Source organism: Hylobates moloch, unplaced genomic scaffold (genome assembly GCF_009828535.3).
Source record: "Hylobates moloch isolate HMO894 unplaced genomic scaffold, HMol_V3 SCAFFOLD_8, whole genome shotgun sequence".
Lineage (NCBI taxonomy): Eukaryota > Metazoa > Chordata > Mammalia > Primates > Hylobatidae > Hylobates > Hylobates moloch.
This window is the reverse complement of record NW_026652283.1, coordinates 123,568,295-123,580,405: the sequence shown is the minus strand read 5'-3', so window position 1 is coordinate 123,580,405 and position 12,111 is coordinate 123,568,295. Positions and strand designations below refer to the sequence as shown.

Sequence of the window (12,111 nt, the reverse complement as noted above, 5' to 3'; positions counted from 1 at the left end):
TACAAATGGGACTTGCTGTCTGCTGAATACCCCTGCCCCCTGGTACTCAGCCCAGGGGCTCCACCTGCTGAAAATCTGCACCCTGTCCCCACTGGAAACCAGCAGCCCCTAGCCTGACCTCAGAGGGAAATCACGGCTACTGACCGACCTCACTCAAGTCCTCCGGAAGCCACTCCCAACAGCCAAGTCTGAAGATTTACGTTTTCTTAATTATGAGAAAGGGAGAAACTCATTAAAGGAAATTCAAAAACAAAAAAAAGAATGTATTAAAAACAAAGTAAAACAACAAAACAAAACAAAGAACTGAGGTTCTGCTTCCCAAACACATATCCTGGTTGCTTTTCGTGGCTAGGTTTTTTAAAGAGTACACAGTCCTTGAAGCTCCTGGCTATGGTGGGCCACATGGGAGGTGAAGGGGTTGATAAAAGGAAAATATCTAAGACATAATGTCTGAGTTAAAGAACAAGGTGCAGCCACATGAAGAGGGCCGGGGAGCCTGTCAACCATGGGTGAGAGCATTTCCGAGGATTCTGCAGGCAGAGCCATGCGGGGTCAGTGAGGCTGCAGCAGACAAGGATGGACCAACTGTCCTGGTTTGCCGATGGTCACCATTTTATAACTGAAAGTCCTACAGCCTGCAAACCCCTCAATAACGTGCAAATCAGGATGATCTCACAAGATGCATAATTCTAGTTCCTATTGTTTCTTATACAGGCCCTCCCTGGAATTCACAAATTTTTAAATTTGTACCATAGCAGTCATGAACCACTTTCTCATCATCTTGTCAGGTGCTAGACAAGACTCTATGGTATTCTTCTGACTTCATTGCTTAAACACTGATCAGATGCCCAATTTTGCCACATTGACCCTGGACCAATGCTCATGAGGTCACCTGCCTTATTTCTGCCATGGTTCCTGGAACAGGGGTCATCGTGGGAAAACGTCAACTCCTGTCCAGAGGCCAATCTTCTCTGGGTGCTGTGATACCGACTACACAGCTTTCTTCTCCACATCCTCTCAGAAGTTCCCAGGGTGCACTGGAATCTTCTGAGTGTCAGGGTTGCTCTGCCTTCAAGCTCCTCCTATTCCATAATTTGGCCAGTGTTTGAGTAATGAAATGTGAGACACCATACTCACCCCTTGGGTGATAGCCATGAGCAAGAAATGTTCTCTGCCCATAACAAGTTCAACGTTCATGCAGAGGTAGATAGGGAAGGAAGAAGGAATAGCAAAAGTCTCATAACTTTGTACAACGTGATACAGAGATGCACGATGTATCTTATGTGGGCAGAGTGGAGAAAACAGCTGGATGGTAGGAGGACTTCCTGGAGGTGTGTTCTGGCTGTGTTAGCCTCAATATTCCTAACTTGATTGCTCTTGAATCCCATTCTTCTCTAACTATGAGGGGACATCAGTCCTGTACTGTTCCTCTTTTCTTTTTCACTTGACTCTGCTTCTTTAATTTTACATTTTTTTCTTTTATTTTAAATATGCATCAATCAGAACAGCCCATTAGGCAGAGCGGTATTGAGGTGAAACAACTGGATTTTTCTCCTTCCATTTTTTCAAACGGGTGATCTTTCATTTTAGTTTTCATTTTCTCAAAGCTTATTCTTTTAGAGATGAGGTCTCCCTACGCTTCCCAGGCTGGAGTGCAGTGACTATTCATAGATGTGATCATAGCCCACTACAGCCCCAAATTCCTCGGCTCAAGCCATTCTCCTGCCTCAACCTCCTGAGTAGCTTCAAGGGATTCTCCTGCCTCAGCCTCCTGAGTAGCTGAGACCACAGGTATGCACCTCCATGCCTGGCCACATCCTATTCTTTTTAATTCTCCTATTTTCTAGATTTTCTTTTAACACTCATATCATGGTTGTAGTTCTTTTCAAAGGTCACAAATGGTTTCTTTACTGTTCAAGTGTCATCACAAACTTCAAATTCAGGAAGCCTCTGTGAAGGAAAATAAATCTCGGGACCCCCCAAAGGGAAAAGTCAAGCTGGGAACTGCTTAGGGCAAACCTGCCTCCCATTCTATTCCTAAAAAAGACAGCTTCTAAGATAAAAATTGCTATGTACCTCCCTCACGATTTGTCCACAGGGAATTTCCTTGTGGACAAAAGACAGAGCTCAAAGTCTTCCTTCTGTTCTCTGAGATAAATGTGTACCTGATTGCTTCCTTTGGAAAGACTAATGAGAAACTCAAAAGAATGTAACAGCTTGTCTCTTATCTACCTATGACCTGGAAGCCCCCTCCCTGCTTCAAGTTGTCCTGCCTTTCTGGACCAAACCAATGTACTTCTTTTTTTTTTTTTTTTGAGACAGAGTCTCACTCTGTTGCCCAGGCTAGAGTGCAGTGGTGTGATCTTGGCTCATTGCAACCTCTGCCTCCCAGGCTCAAGCGATTCTCCTGCCTCAGCCTCCCAAGTAGCTGGGGCTATCTATAAGCATTTGCCACCATGCCAGGCTAATTTTTTTGAGGGGGGGTATTTTTAGTAGAGACAGGGTTTCATCGTATTAGCCAGGATGGTCTTGATGTCCTGACCTCATGATCTGCCCACCTCAGCCTTCCAAAGTGCTAGGATTACAGGCGTGACCCACCGTGCCCGGCCCAATGTACTTCCTAGATATATTGATTGATGTCTCATGTTTCCCTAAAATGTGTAACAGCGAGCTGTGCCCAACCACCTTGGGCACATGTCATCAGGACTTCCTGAGGCTGTGTCACGGGTGCGGGTCCTTAACCTTGGCACAATAAACTTTCTAAATGGACTGAGACCTGTCTCAGATATTTTGGGTTCATACCTCTCAGCCAAATTTTCATCTTTCAGAGATTTTACTCCAAAATCCAATCTGTAGCCAAGGAAACTTCTCTAAAGCACTATGAACATACAGTTTCGAGGTTCTTATACCTTTCACAGCTTACATTAAAATACGAAGGTATGAAAATACCGCGTGATTAAGCTCCCTTTACTTACCTGTCATCTTCCCCCTGCCCCCTTATGGGAATGTTCTTAACTAACCAAGCTGGTCTACTCATCATCACTTAAGCCTGGGGTCTGAACTTCCACCACCGTGACTTACCAAATACTCATCTTTGTACATGGAATACACACAGTCTTTATTTCTCTAAGTTATTTTTGTCATTTCCCTTCCTATGGAAAGCTTGCCTGTCTTGTGAAGGCTTCCCTGAGCACTGCAGTTCCACCAAAACCTCTCTCCCTGACCCTGTGCAGCCTTTAGAGTCTGCACTCCTGACATTGGAATAATTCCATTCAGCCTACATCCATGCTGGAGAATGAGGACTGGCCCCCGTTCACATGTGTTATTTACGCACATATTACTGAATTTGAAAATTGTAATTAGTCGCAGATGACCAGTGACATTTGTTAAGATCTTATGTCGACTCGGTTGTTGCCCCCCTTTATGATTTATCTCAATATCCTACAATATGTTAAAGAATTTCATTTTTTAGAGCAGTTTTAAGTTCACAGAAAAATGAAAAGGAAGGTACGGAGGTTTCTCACCTGTCCCCTATCCCCTCCCCGACACAGCCTCCCCCATTCTCAACATACCCCACCAGAGAGAGGGGTGCATTTGTTACAACCTGTGGACCTAGGTTGATACATCATTATCACTCAAAGGGCAGTTTACGTGAGGATTTACTCTTGCTGTTTTATGTTCTGTGGGTTTAGACAAATTTATCATGACATGTATCCACAATATAGCATCATACAGCCTCTAGAATATTTTTACCTGGGCAAATTAATTTTAAAATAATAAACAGAGGATGATCTAGACTGGTGGCCCACCACTTTTTTGAACATGAGAAACCCTATGTATTTGCCAAATTTAATAACATTCAAAATTACGATAGGATCTACATGAAAGTAGGCTGTGGTTAGAGACTTGGGTTCTGGAGGCAGAATGCCTGTTTTTAATCCTGGCTTACTGCAGGTTAGTCAGGAGACTTTGAGGAACTTACAGTATCTCTATCTTAAAACATGAATTTTAATAGTATCTAGTTCATGATCAGTCACCAGTCTTCAATGAGGATAATGCCTTGAAGAGTTCAGAGAAGAGTTTTTGGTACATGAAAATCATTCAATAAATGTTTTAAAGCCAGTGCACATGTACGCATATAGGGCATGTTATTTTCGGTCTATGGACATGACAGACACCATAGATACACATAAGAATTCAATAGCTGCAGAAAATCAACAGCACTCTGTGTCCATTTATTGGGATATTTGGTAACAATAACTTTCAAAGACTCTTACTGTTTAGTTCATCTACTATAAACTAAGGCCTCCCTCTATAATATGCAGAATTTTAACTCTTTATCACTGAAACATCCTGCTTCTCTTATCTCTCTAACTCAGAGTCAATGACATTTGTTTATTAAAGGGAACAGAGGGATGGGAACTTCAGAGTTCTGGCGAGGAAAGCAGCTCTTAAACATTACCCTACCCTGGAAGCCCAGAATATTTGGGGAGGCTACAGAATCATACAGTGATGACAGTTAATTTCCCCCTTATTACCCAGATTGATTGTCTAAACAACACATTTCACACTTTTTTCATTTATCTGGTTTCTCTTTTATTGTTGTCTTTACCCACAGCGAAGGTATGACCCATGATGGCAAGGACTTTATCTATTTCACTAGTACCCAGAATGATGCCCGGTACCCAACACTGGTGTCCAATGACTGAAGGATTGCATCAGTGAATCCATGTTTACACAAATTTCTTAAATTTCATTCCACAAAAATCACAAAATGTAAGTAGTGACAGAGCTGTAAACTTAGCTCTTGAAACTATGGTTTTAAAAAATCAGGGCCAGGTTCGGTGGCTCACGACTGTAATCCCAGCACTATGGGAGGCCGAGCTGGGTGGATCCTGAGGTCAGCAGTTCAAGACCAGCCTGACGAACATGGTGAAACCCCGTCTCTACTAAAAATACAAAAATTATCTGGGTGTGGTGGTGCATGCCTGTAATCCCAGCTACTCAGGAGGCTGAGGCAGGAGAATTGCTTGAACCCAGGAGGCGGAGGTTGCAGTGAGCCGTGATTGCACCACTGCACTACAGCCTGGGCAACAGAATGAGACTCAGTCTGAAAAAGAAATAAATAAAAATAATAAAAATAAAAAAAATCAGAACAAATAGTTCTACTTATTTTTGATTCTAGAATAGAACCTTGCTGTAAAGGCCCTTAGAACATATACCAGGACAAGATGAAAACAGGAGGACCACCTGGACTTAGCTATCATTGCCCTTCTCAACAAAAGTTGCATTATGAAAAATATTTATGATGCTTTCATTTCTGCTTGATTTTAAGTTGCTAGTTTACATGCTAGCAAATTAGTTTCTTTGGGCATGCTCATATTTGCTTACAGCGGCAAGTTCAATACTTAAAAAACTTGGCAGCTATTACGTATAATGTAGTCCTTTGGCTTTAGGTGGAATTCTATGTCCTGTATTGTTTACTCAATTGGGGAATGTTGACCATACCAAAACAATTACAGTATTCAAGTGACTATTCACTAGAGTTCAGTCAATAAGTTCAACACTATAAGGCCAAAGGCAATTAAGCAGGGACTGATATTAGCGGCTGGTTACATGATTTCCCTGGAGAGTTTTAACCACTGCACATGAGAGTTCTGAAATATGTGGATTAGTTAACAGCTCAAAGTACAAAAGGAAAGCATTAGTCATTTGGCATTATATACTGTGATAAAATACACACACATTCTCATTCTGTAAGCAAAAAACACACTCAGCTGTAATTTCAAAATTAGTAAATTGCTTGATATTTGTAACATCTTACATAACACGTAAAAGACCATTTTTAGTTTAAGAATAACATAGACTGCCAACCACGTTTAAAATATTGGTCCTGTCAAGACAAATAGCGATGCTTAAATGTAAGTATTCATTACCATCTAGATCTTACATCGAACACTTAATATGTCCGTAGATGAAACAAGATTATATAATTGGAAGGGTTTCATCAAAATATTAAGTGAAGTTCCAAAACATGTCAAATATAAATGAATTCCCAAATCTGTGAACACTTTTGCTTTGAATACTGGGTTGTTTTTTTTTTTTTTGTGGAATTGAACATAATACTATATGCCACAGCTTTCTGCATCTTCGTCTGTATTAATGTAATTAAGTAAGCCCTGGTTCTTCATCAGTATTAAACATTTTAGTCAACATGAAGAGCTGTGTTGAATGCTATATAAACGCTCGTTTCAAATGAGTTTTTGATGAACAATGGCTCATGGAACTTAAAGATAATGTCCCAAAACAGATAAACTGGCGAATGCATCAGAGAAAGAAGGCGAAGGTTTCTGAGGACCTCCAAAGCTTTGTTCTGCATAAAAGAGGCTCCGTGTGACTCACAAACTTTCATGCTTATGTTCTCATCAGGCAGTTGGGATAAAAAACCAGCTCACGTGTGTGTTAGGCCTGAAGAAGTCCACATACAGGGAAGTTTATCTTTGAGACAGGGAAAGATTTAAAGATAACTGTTTTTATACGACGGAAATGATGGAAATTTTTTTTTTTTCATTGTAAGGAACAGAGAGTTTAAAAGGCAAGAAGGAAGGGAGAAGACAGGAAGACAGAAGGAAGAAGCCCCCCTCCCTCCGTCTTTGTATGGGGGAGGATTTTCCTTCCATTTTCTCCCTTCCTTCTTGCCTACTAAACTCTCCCACCCTTAAAAGAAAAAATCCCACAATATAAAAACAGTTCTTGCTTCTTATAACCTGAGATTGTGATTTTATCTTTCAACCAGGAAAATCCTAACCAATAGAGTTATTTCAACACATTTTGGCAATCCAACTCTTAAACATGTGCATACCCTCCCAACACACACACACACACACACACACACACCCATTTCACCATCAAACGAACACATCAGGATTATCACTGCCTTGCCATTGTCATGCTTTGTGTCTCCACTATCTATGCCTTTCATTAACTTAAAGTTTTTCCACAATGTTGGGAAAATATGTGCTTTGAGGTAGATGTCCTGCTAGAGTTTGAGGTCTTTGCTTTCTCATTACTCAATCATTTATTTGGATGATGCCAGATTTGGAACAATTACTTCCATGTTTCACTCTGGACCCCTCAAAGTCTGCTAAGTATGTAAGGTTAATATTCAAATATTTTCCCTTGCTTAAAGGATACATTTCAAAGAGTTTATCTGCAATTACACTACTCCTTCTATACCAACAGTACCTCTCTGTTTCTGGCAAAGTGCTTTACTTCTCCTAATACTCCATAAGAAAATTATCTCCAAACCTTACTCATCTGAGAGTACCCACAACTCACACCTTGTACTGATAACTCTACAATCCTTTAATGCCTGTGTTTTATTGTCAAGGCCCAGGTTCAACGTTACATTCTCTAAAGTTTTCCCCAAATCCATCTGTGCTAATGAGATAGTCAAAGCTGTACATCAAACACTCAGCTTATGTTCTTTTCTATGTTATTAACTCTTGTGTGTGGATCCTTTCTTTCTAATTTAACCAATAAGAATATAAACATCAGAGCTCTTGGCATTTATTTGTTGAGATATGAAACCACAACCCAGACAAAAAATTTAGAACATTTTAGACAATGTCATCATCCGAAGACATAATTTTTAAAAATCTCCCAATTTACGAGGTGTTAATTTCTACTGTGATTCATGGAAAGCAGTGTTTCATGATTAGCTTTTCAGGAAAGGATATGGTGCTTGAACTCACCTAAAGAATGAACAGGTCTTGCCAAGGCAGAGAGTAAAAGGGAGACTGAATACACTGAGAGCAAGAACAAGAGACAACGTTTCTCAGATGTAATGGAATCCTTTGGAAGATTAATATTCCTATCTGGATACACAGGATAGGGTTAGAATAAGACAGGCTTGGATTCTGTAATTCTCTCTCATTATAATACATGGCTTCAATTTCTTCATCTTGCTAATCTTGGAAAGCTTCACAAAGAGCTATGAAGGAGAAGGCACAGAGTCATTTTCCTGATGAGATGAAGGAGCTCACCACAGAGTCATTTTTCTAATAAGTGGTGAACGTTTTGTTTAATTTTTATTTTTAGCTGACCTTTCAAGACCCATTCAGTTCATGTCTATGAAACAAAATCTTGAAATCTTAGAAAATTAATGAAACCAAGCGAAGAAATCAAAGAAAGAGCCTCTTGTTTTCTAGCAGGAAAGGTGACATTCAAATTTTGTGAGTATTATAAACCAACGTGAATTTTTTAAAGGATTATTTTATTATTAACCTATTACTTATAATACATATTACAAAAATATTATTTGTTATCAATGTGATCATTTGCTATACTTTGCTTTTACAAGTTTTATACTTATAAATGTGTAGGTTTACTTTGTGACATCTCATTGCTTGGAAACAACCTGCATATTGATTAAATTTAAAATTATAAAACTATGCATGTTACAATGAAAAGGTGTCTAATAGAGAGACAAGATATTTCAAAGGAGGAAAAACTTAAGTGTGGTTTGCTAAAGGTCTCAATTAGTGAAATAATTGGGTATCATTAACAGAAACAACTGACTCAATCTATCACAAAAAATGAAAGTAATTGGACACATAAAGGTAATGTACTATATTCTACCTGTATATAATATTCAGAAACTCACAAAACTATATCCATAAAATCAGCACATTTTATTATATGTAACTTACGCTGCAATAAAAATGGTTAACAAATAAAAGGAAAGGATATTTCTGTAGAACGGATTAGAGCATGAGAAAAAAGTAACAGCAAGAATAGGAAGAAAGGCTGAAGAACAATAGAGCTACAGTGCTGCTGTTACATGGAGAACAAAACCAAAAGATTACAGAGGAGCAGAGAACACTGTGGAAGGTATCAAGTAACCTTCGGTCTCCTGCATGTACATACTTCAATAATATGTGAGTTTAGGAGCTGGGGTTTATCGGTGAATGGGAGGCCAAGTAGTGAACAAAGTATGAGTACATAAAACGTCTAATAGATGAGTTTTACTGAAATTAAGGGTAGAGTTAGGATGAAAGGCGAATGTTGCAACTCCTTCAAAAATTCGTTTTTTACACGAAAGTGTGGGCTCCCCCACAGCTAGGGGAGAGTCCGTCCGCTGTGTGCCCCTAGTTCCCAACTGTTCTTTGCTCAGAGCTCTCTCATCACTTCTCAGGTCTGTTTCCACCTGGCAAATACCAGTGATAAGTCAACTTTGAAGGCTGCTTTTGAGCCATCTTTCCTTTGATATATTTTTTTTTAACTCTGCTTAAGAACTTACTACTCTTTTGTTTATCTTGCCAGGCACGTAACATAGCACCCAGGATGTGTTCCCTTACTTTATTCTGTGCCTGAACCACAGCTGGAGAGTCTGATGGGGAGGGGTCATGCACAGTACCCCTCCTCCCCGTTCCCAGCACAGAGCACCCAGGATGGCTCCCAGAGGGACTGGGAAGCATCAATGGTGGGCATGGGAGGGAGCAATACAGTACTGATACTCATATGAGAATAGCTGTTGATCGCAAAACTCTCAGGTTCTGTTCCAGAGCTGTTGACAGTATACAGGAGTTTGAAGTATGCTAGGTCCACACATCTCCTCTGTCAAACCTGTCTTTCACCTTAAAAAAAAAAAAAATATATATATATATATACACAGTGGTGACAAAAAATCAAAGATTCTTCTTTTTCTAAACAGTTTTAAATGTTACTTTCTTCAAACAAGTTTTAGAAAACCTTGGATGAAGATTTAGTGAAGATGCATAATCTCAGATTTACTCTGGATGAATAATCCCATGAAACTCCATTAAGAATCAACAGGTTCATCATTGATAGAGTGGATAAAGAACATGTGGTACATACACACCACGGAATACTATGCAGCCATAAAAAGGAATGAGATCATGTCCTTTGCAGGGGCATGGATGGAGCTGGAAGCCATTATCCTCAGCAAACTAACTCAGGAACAGAAAACCAAACACTGCATGTCCTCACTTATAACTGGGAGCTGAACAATGAGAACACATCGACACAGGAAGGGGGACAACACATACTGGAGCCTGTCGGGGATGAGGTGGGGGAGGGAGAGCATTAGGAAAAATAGCTAATGCATGCTGGGCTTAATACTTAGGTGATAGGTTGACAGGTGCAGCAAACCACCATGACACTTGTTTACCTTGGGAACAAACCTGCACATGTACCCAATAACTTAAAATAAAAATAAAAATAAAAAATCAACAGGTCACCTTGCTTCTGAGACCTGCAGAGCCGTGGGCCTCTGATTCGATTAGGAATCTTTGCTAAATTGACCTCCTCCTCTTTGAAGTAGCAATTCCAAGAATTGACTTTTGACAACAGTTTTGTAAACAACCTTGAGGAAGATGACATCTTGAAGTTCACTCTGGAGCATTCTAAACAGTCCCCTTCAGTCAAAATGTTACTGCTGTTTTTAATAACAGGGAAAATAAAAATATTTACCAGCTTAAAAAATAAAAAGACATTCATGAATTATGAATCATCTAAAAGGTTTGGTAGGAGAACACACTGCCCTTTACAAAATGAACCTCATTACCAGTCAAGAACACACTGAGAATCACAAATAAACGTTTCCAAGAAACATTTTTAATAACCACTAATACAACCATATTTCTATTGCTAACCACAAAAATTCTACCGTGTAGAGTTTCTTGTCTATTTTGCGGAAGGAAAGAAAGAGCATCCTTTTGCGGGAAAATGTTAGGTAGCAAAACAAATAATAATAGCGGGATTCATCATATCTTCTCCTTGTCTTAGTTCTTTAATGGATAACCTTATTAAAGGAAATTTATTATTGTCATTTAAAAGTCTCTTAAAAGTTAATTATGCATTTTCATCATAGATTGCAGACTTCTAAAATGAGAAATTTACCCTTAGGGTCTCAAAATATACTTTTAAAAGTAGGTACTCTCAAAAAAGAATGATTATTTAAAATGCTGAAAAAAATCTGGTGATATTTTTATTTATACTGTTCACATTTTAGGGTTAAGCAAATTATTTTATACCATACATAATTTGCATTGGAGTAATGTGGCATATTATATAATATTTAATTAGATGCAAAGTCTGGCAGAAAAAATTATATATCTCCATTTAAGGAGATTCACATTTTCTTTGCAAAATTCAGTGGATGATGCTGTAGCTCATAGAGTGTAAACCAATGGTTCTCAACCACGGCAACGATGGTGGAAATGTGTGGAAGAAATAGTTGAGAGTGTAGATAATCAGAATCATCTCAGAAAGTTTTTCAAATATACATCGCTCCACAGAACTTTCTGAAAAGATCTCCCTTTCTCTACTAACAGGAGGAATAGTGATGGACTCAACATCATGTCTGTCACCTGTAATTTCTTATTTACATCATGCATGAATAGCCTATCTTGCAATCACCAATGTACGCATAATTTGTAATCATTTAAAACATGTATACTTCATGAAAGTTATAAAATTGATACAGTTTTTATCAATTTTGCAAGGAATTAGATATACAGTATAATTATGAAAACTCTTTGGTGTTAAGGAAATATTGGTCCAAACTGGGGATTTCTAAGTATTTCAAGAAAAGTAATCTAGAAGACAAATAATAGTTGACTTAGCATTGCCCATGACCTTGATTTAAAACATTTTCTTTAAAATAAATCTTAAAGTGATTTTACTAAAATTCAGAGTACAGATTCAAAAAAGCATTGGGATACGAAGAGACGCAATCATCAAGCTCAGCAGTCCCCAGCATTTTTGGCACCAGGGACCAGTTCTCTGGAAGACAATTTTTCCATGGACGGAAGGCTTGGGGAATGGTTTTGGGATGAAACTGTTCCACCTCAGATCATCAGGCATTAGATTCTCACAAGTAGCACACAACCTAGATCCCTAACGTGTTCAGTTCACAGTAGGTTTCACGCTATGAGAATCTAATGCCATTGCCGATGTGACAGGAGGCGGACCTCAGGCATTAATGCTGGCTCCCTGGCTGCTCACCTCCAGCAGTGCAGACTGGTTCCTAACAGGCCAAGGTCTGATACAGGCCTTCATCCCAAGCAGTTGGGGACCCGTAATCTA

General features: G+C 39.2%; 1 protein-coding gene across 1 annotated transcript in view; it reads right to left on the bottom strand.

The window, feature by feature from the left end:
- Positions 1 to 12,111, bottom strand: part of CSMD1 (CUB and Sushi multiple domains 1) — a 2,040,038-nt gene that overhangs the window by 1,740,936 nt on the left and 286,991 nt on the right. The gene's annotated exons all lie outside the window — the stretch shown is intronic.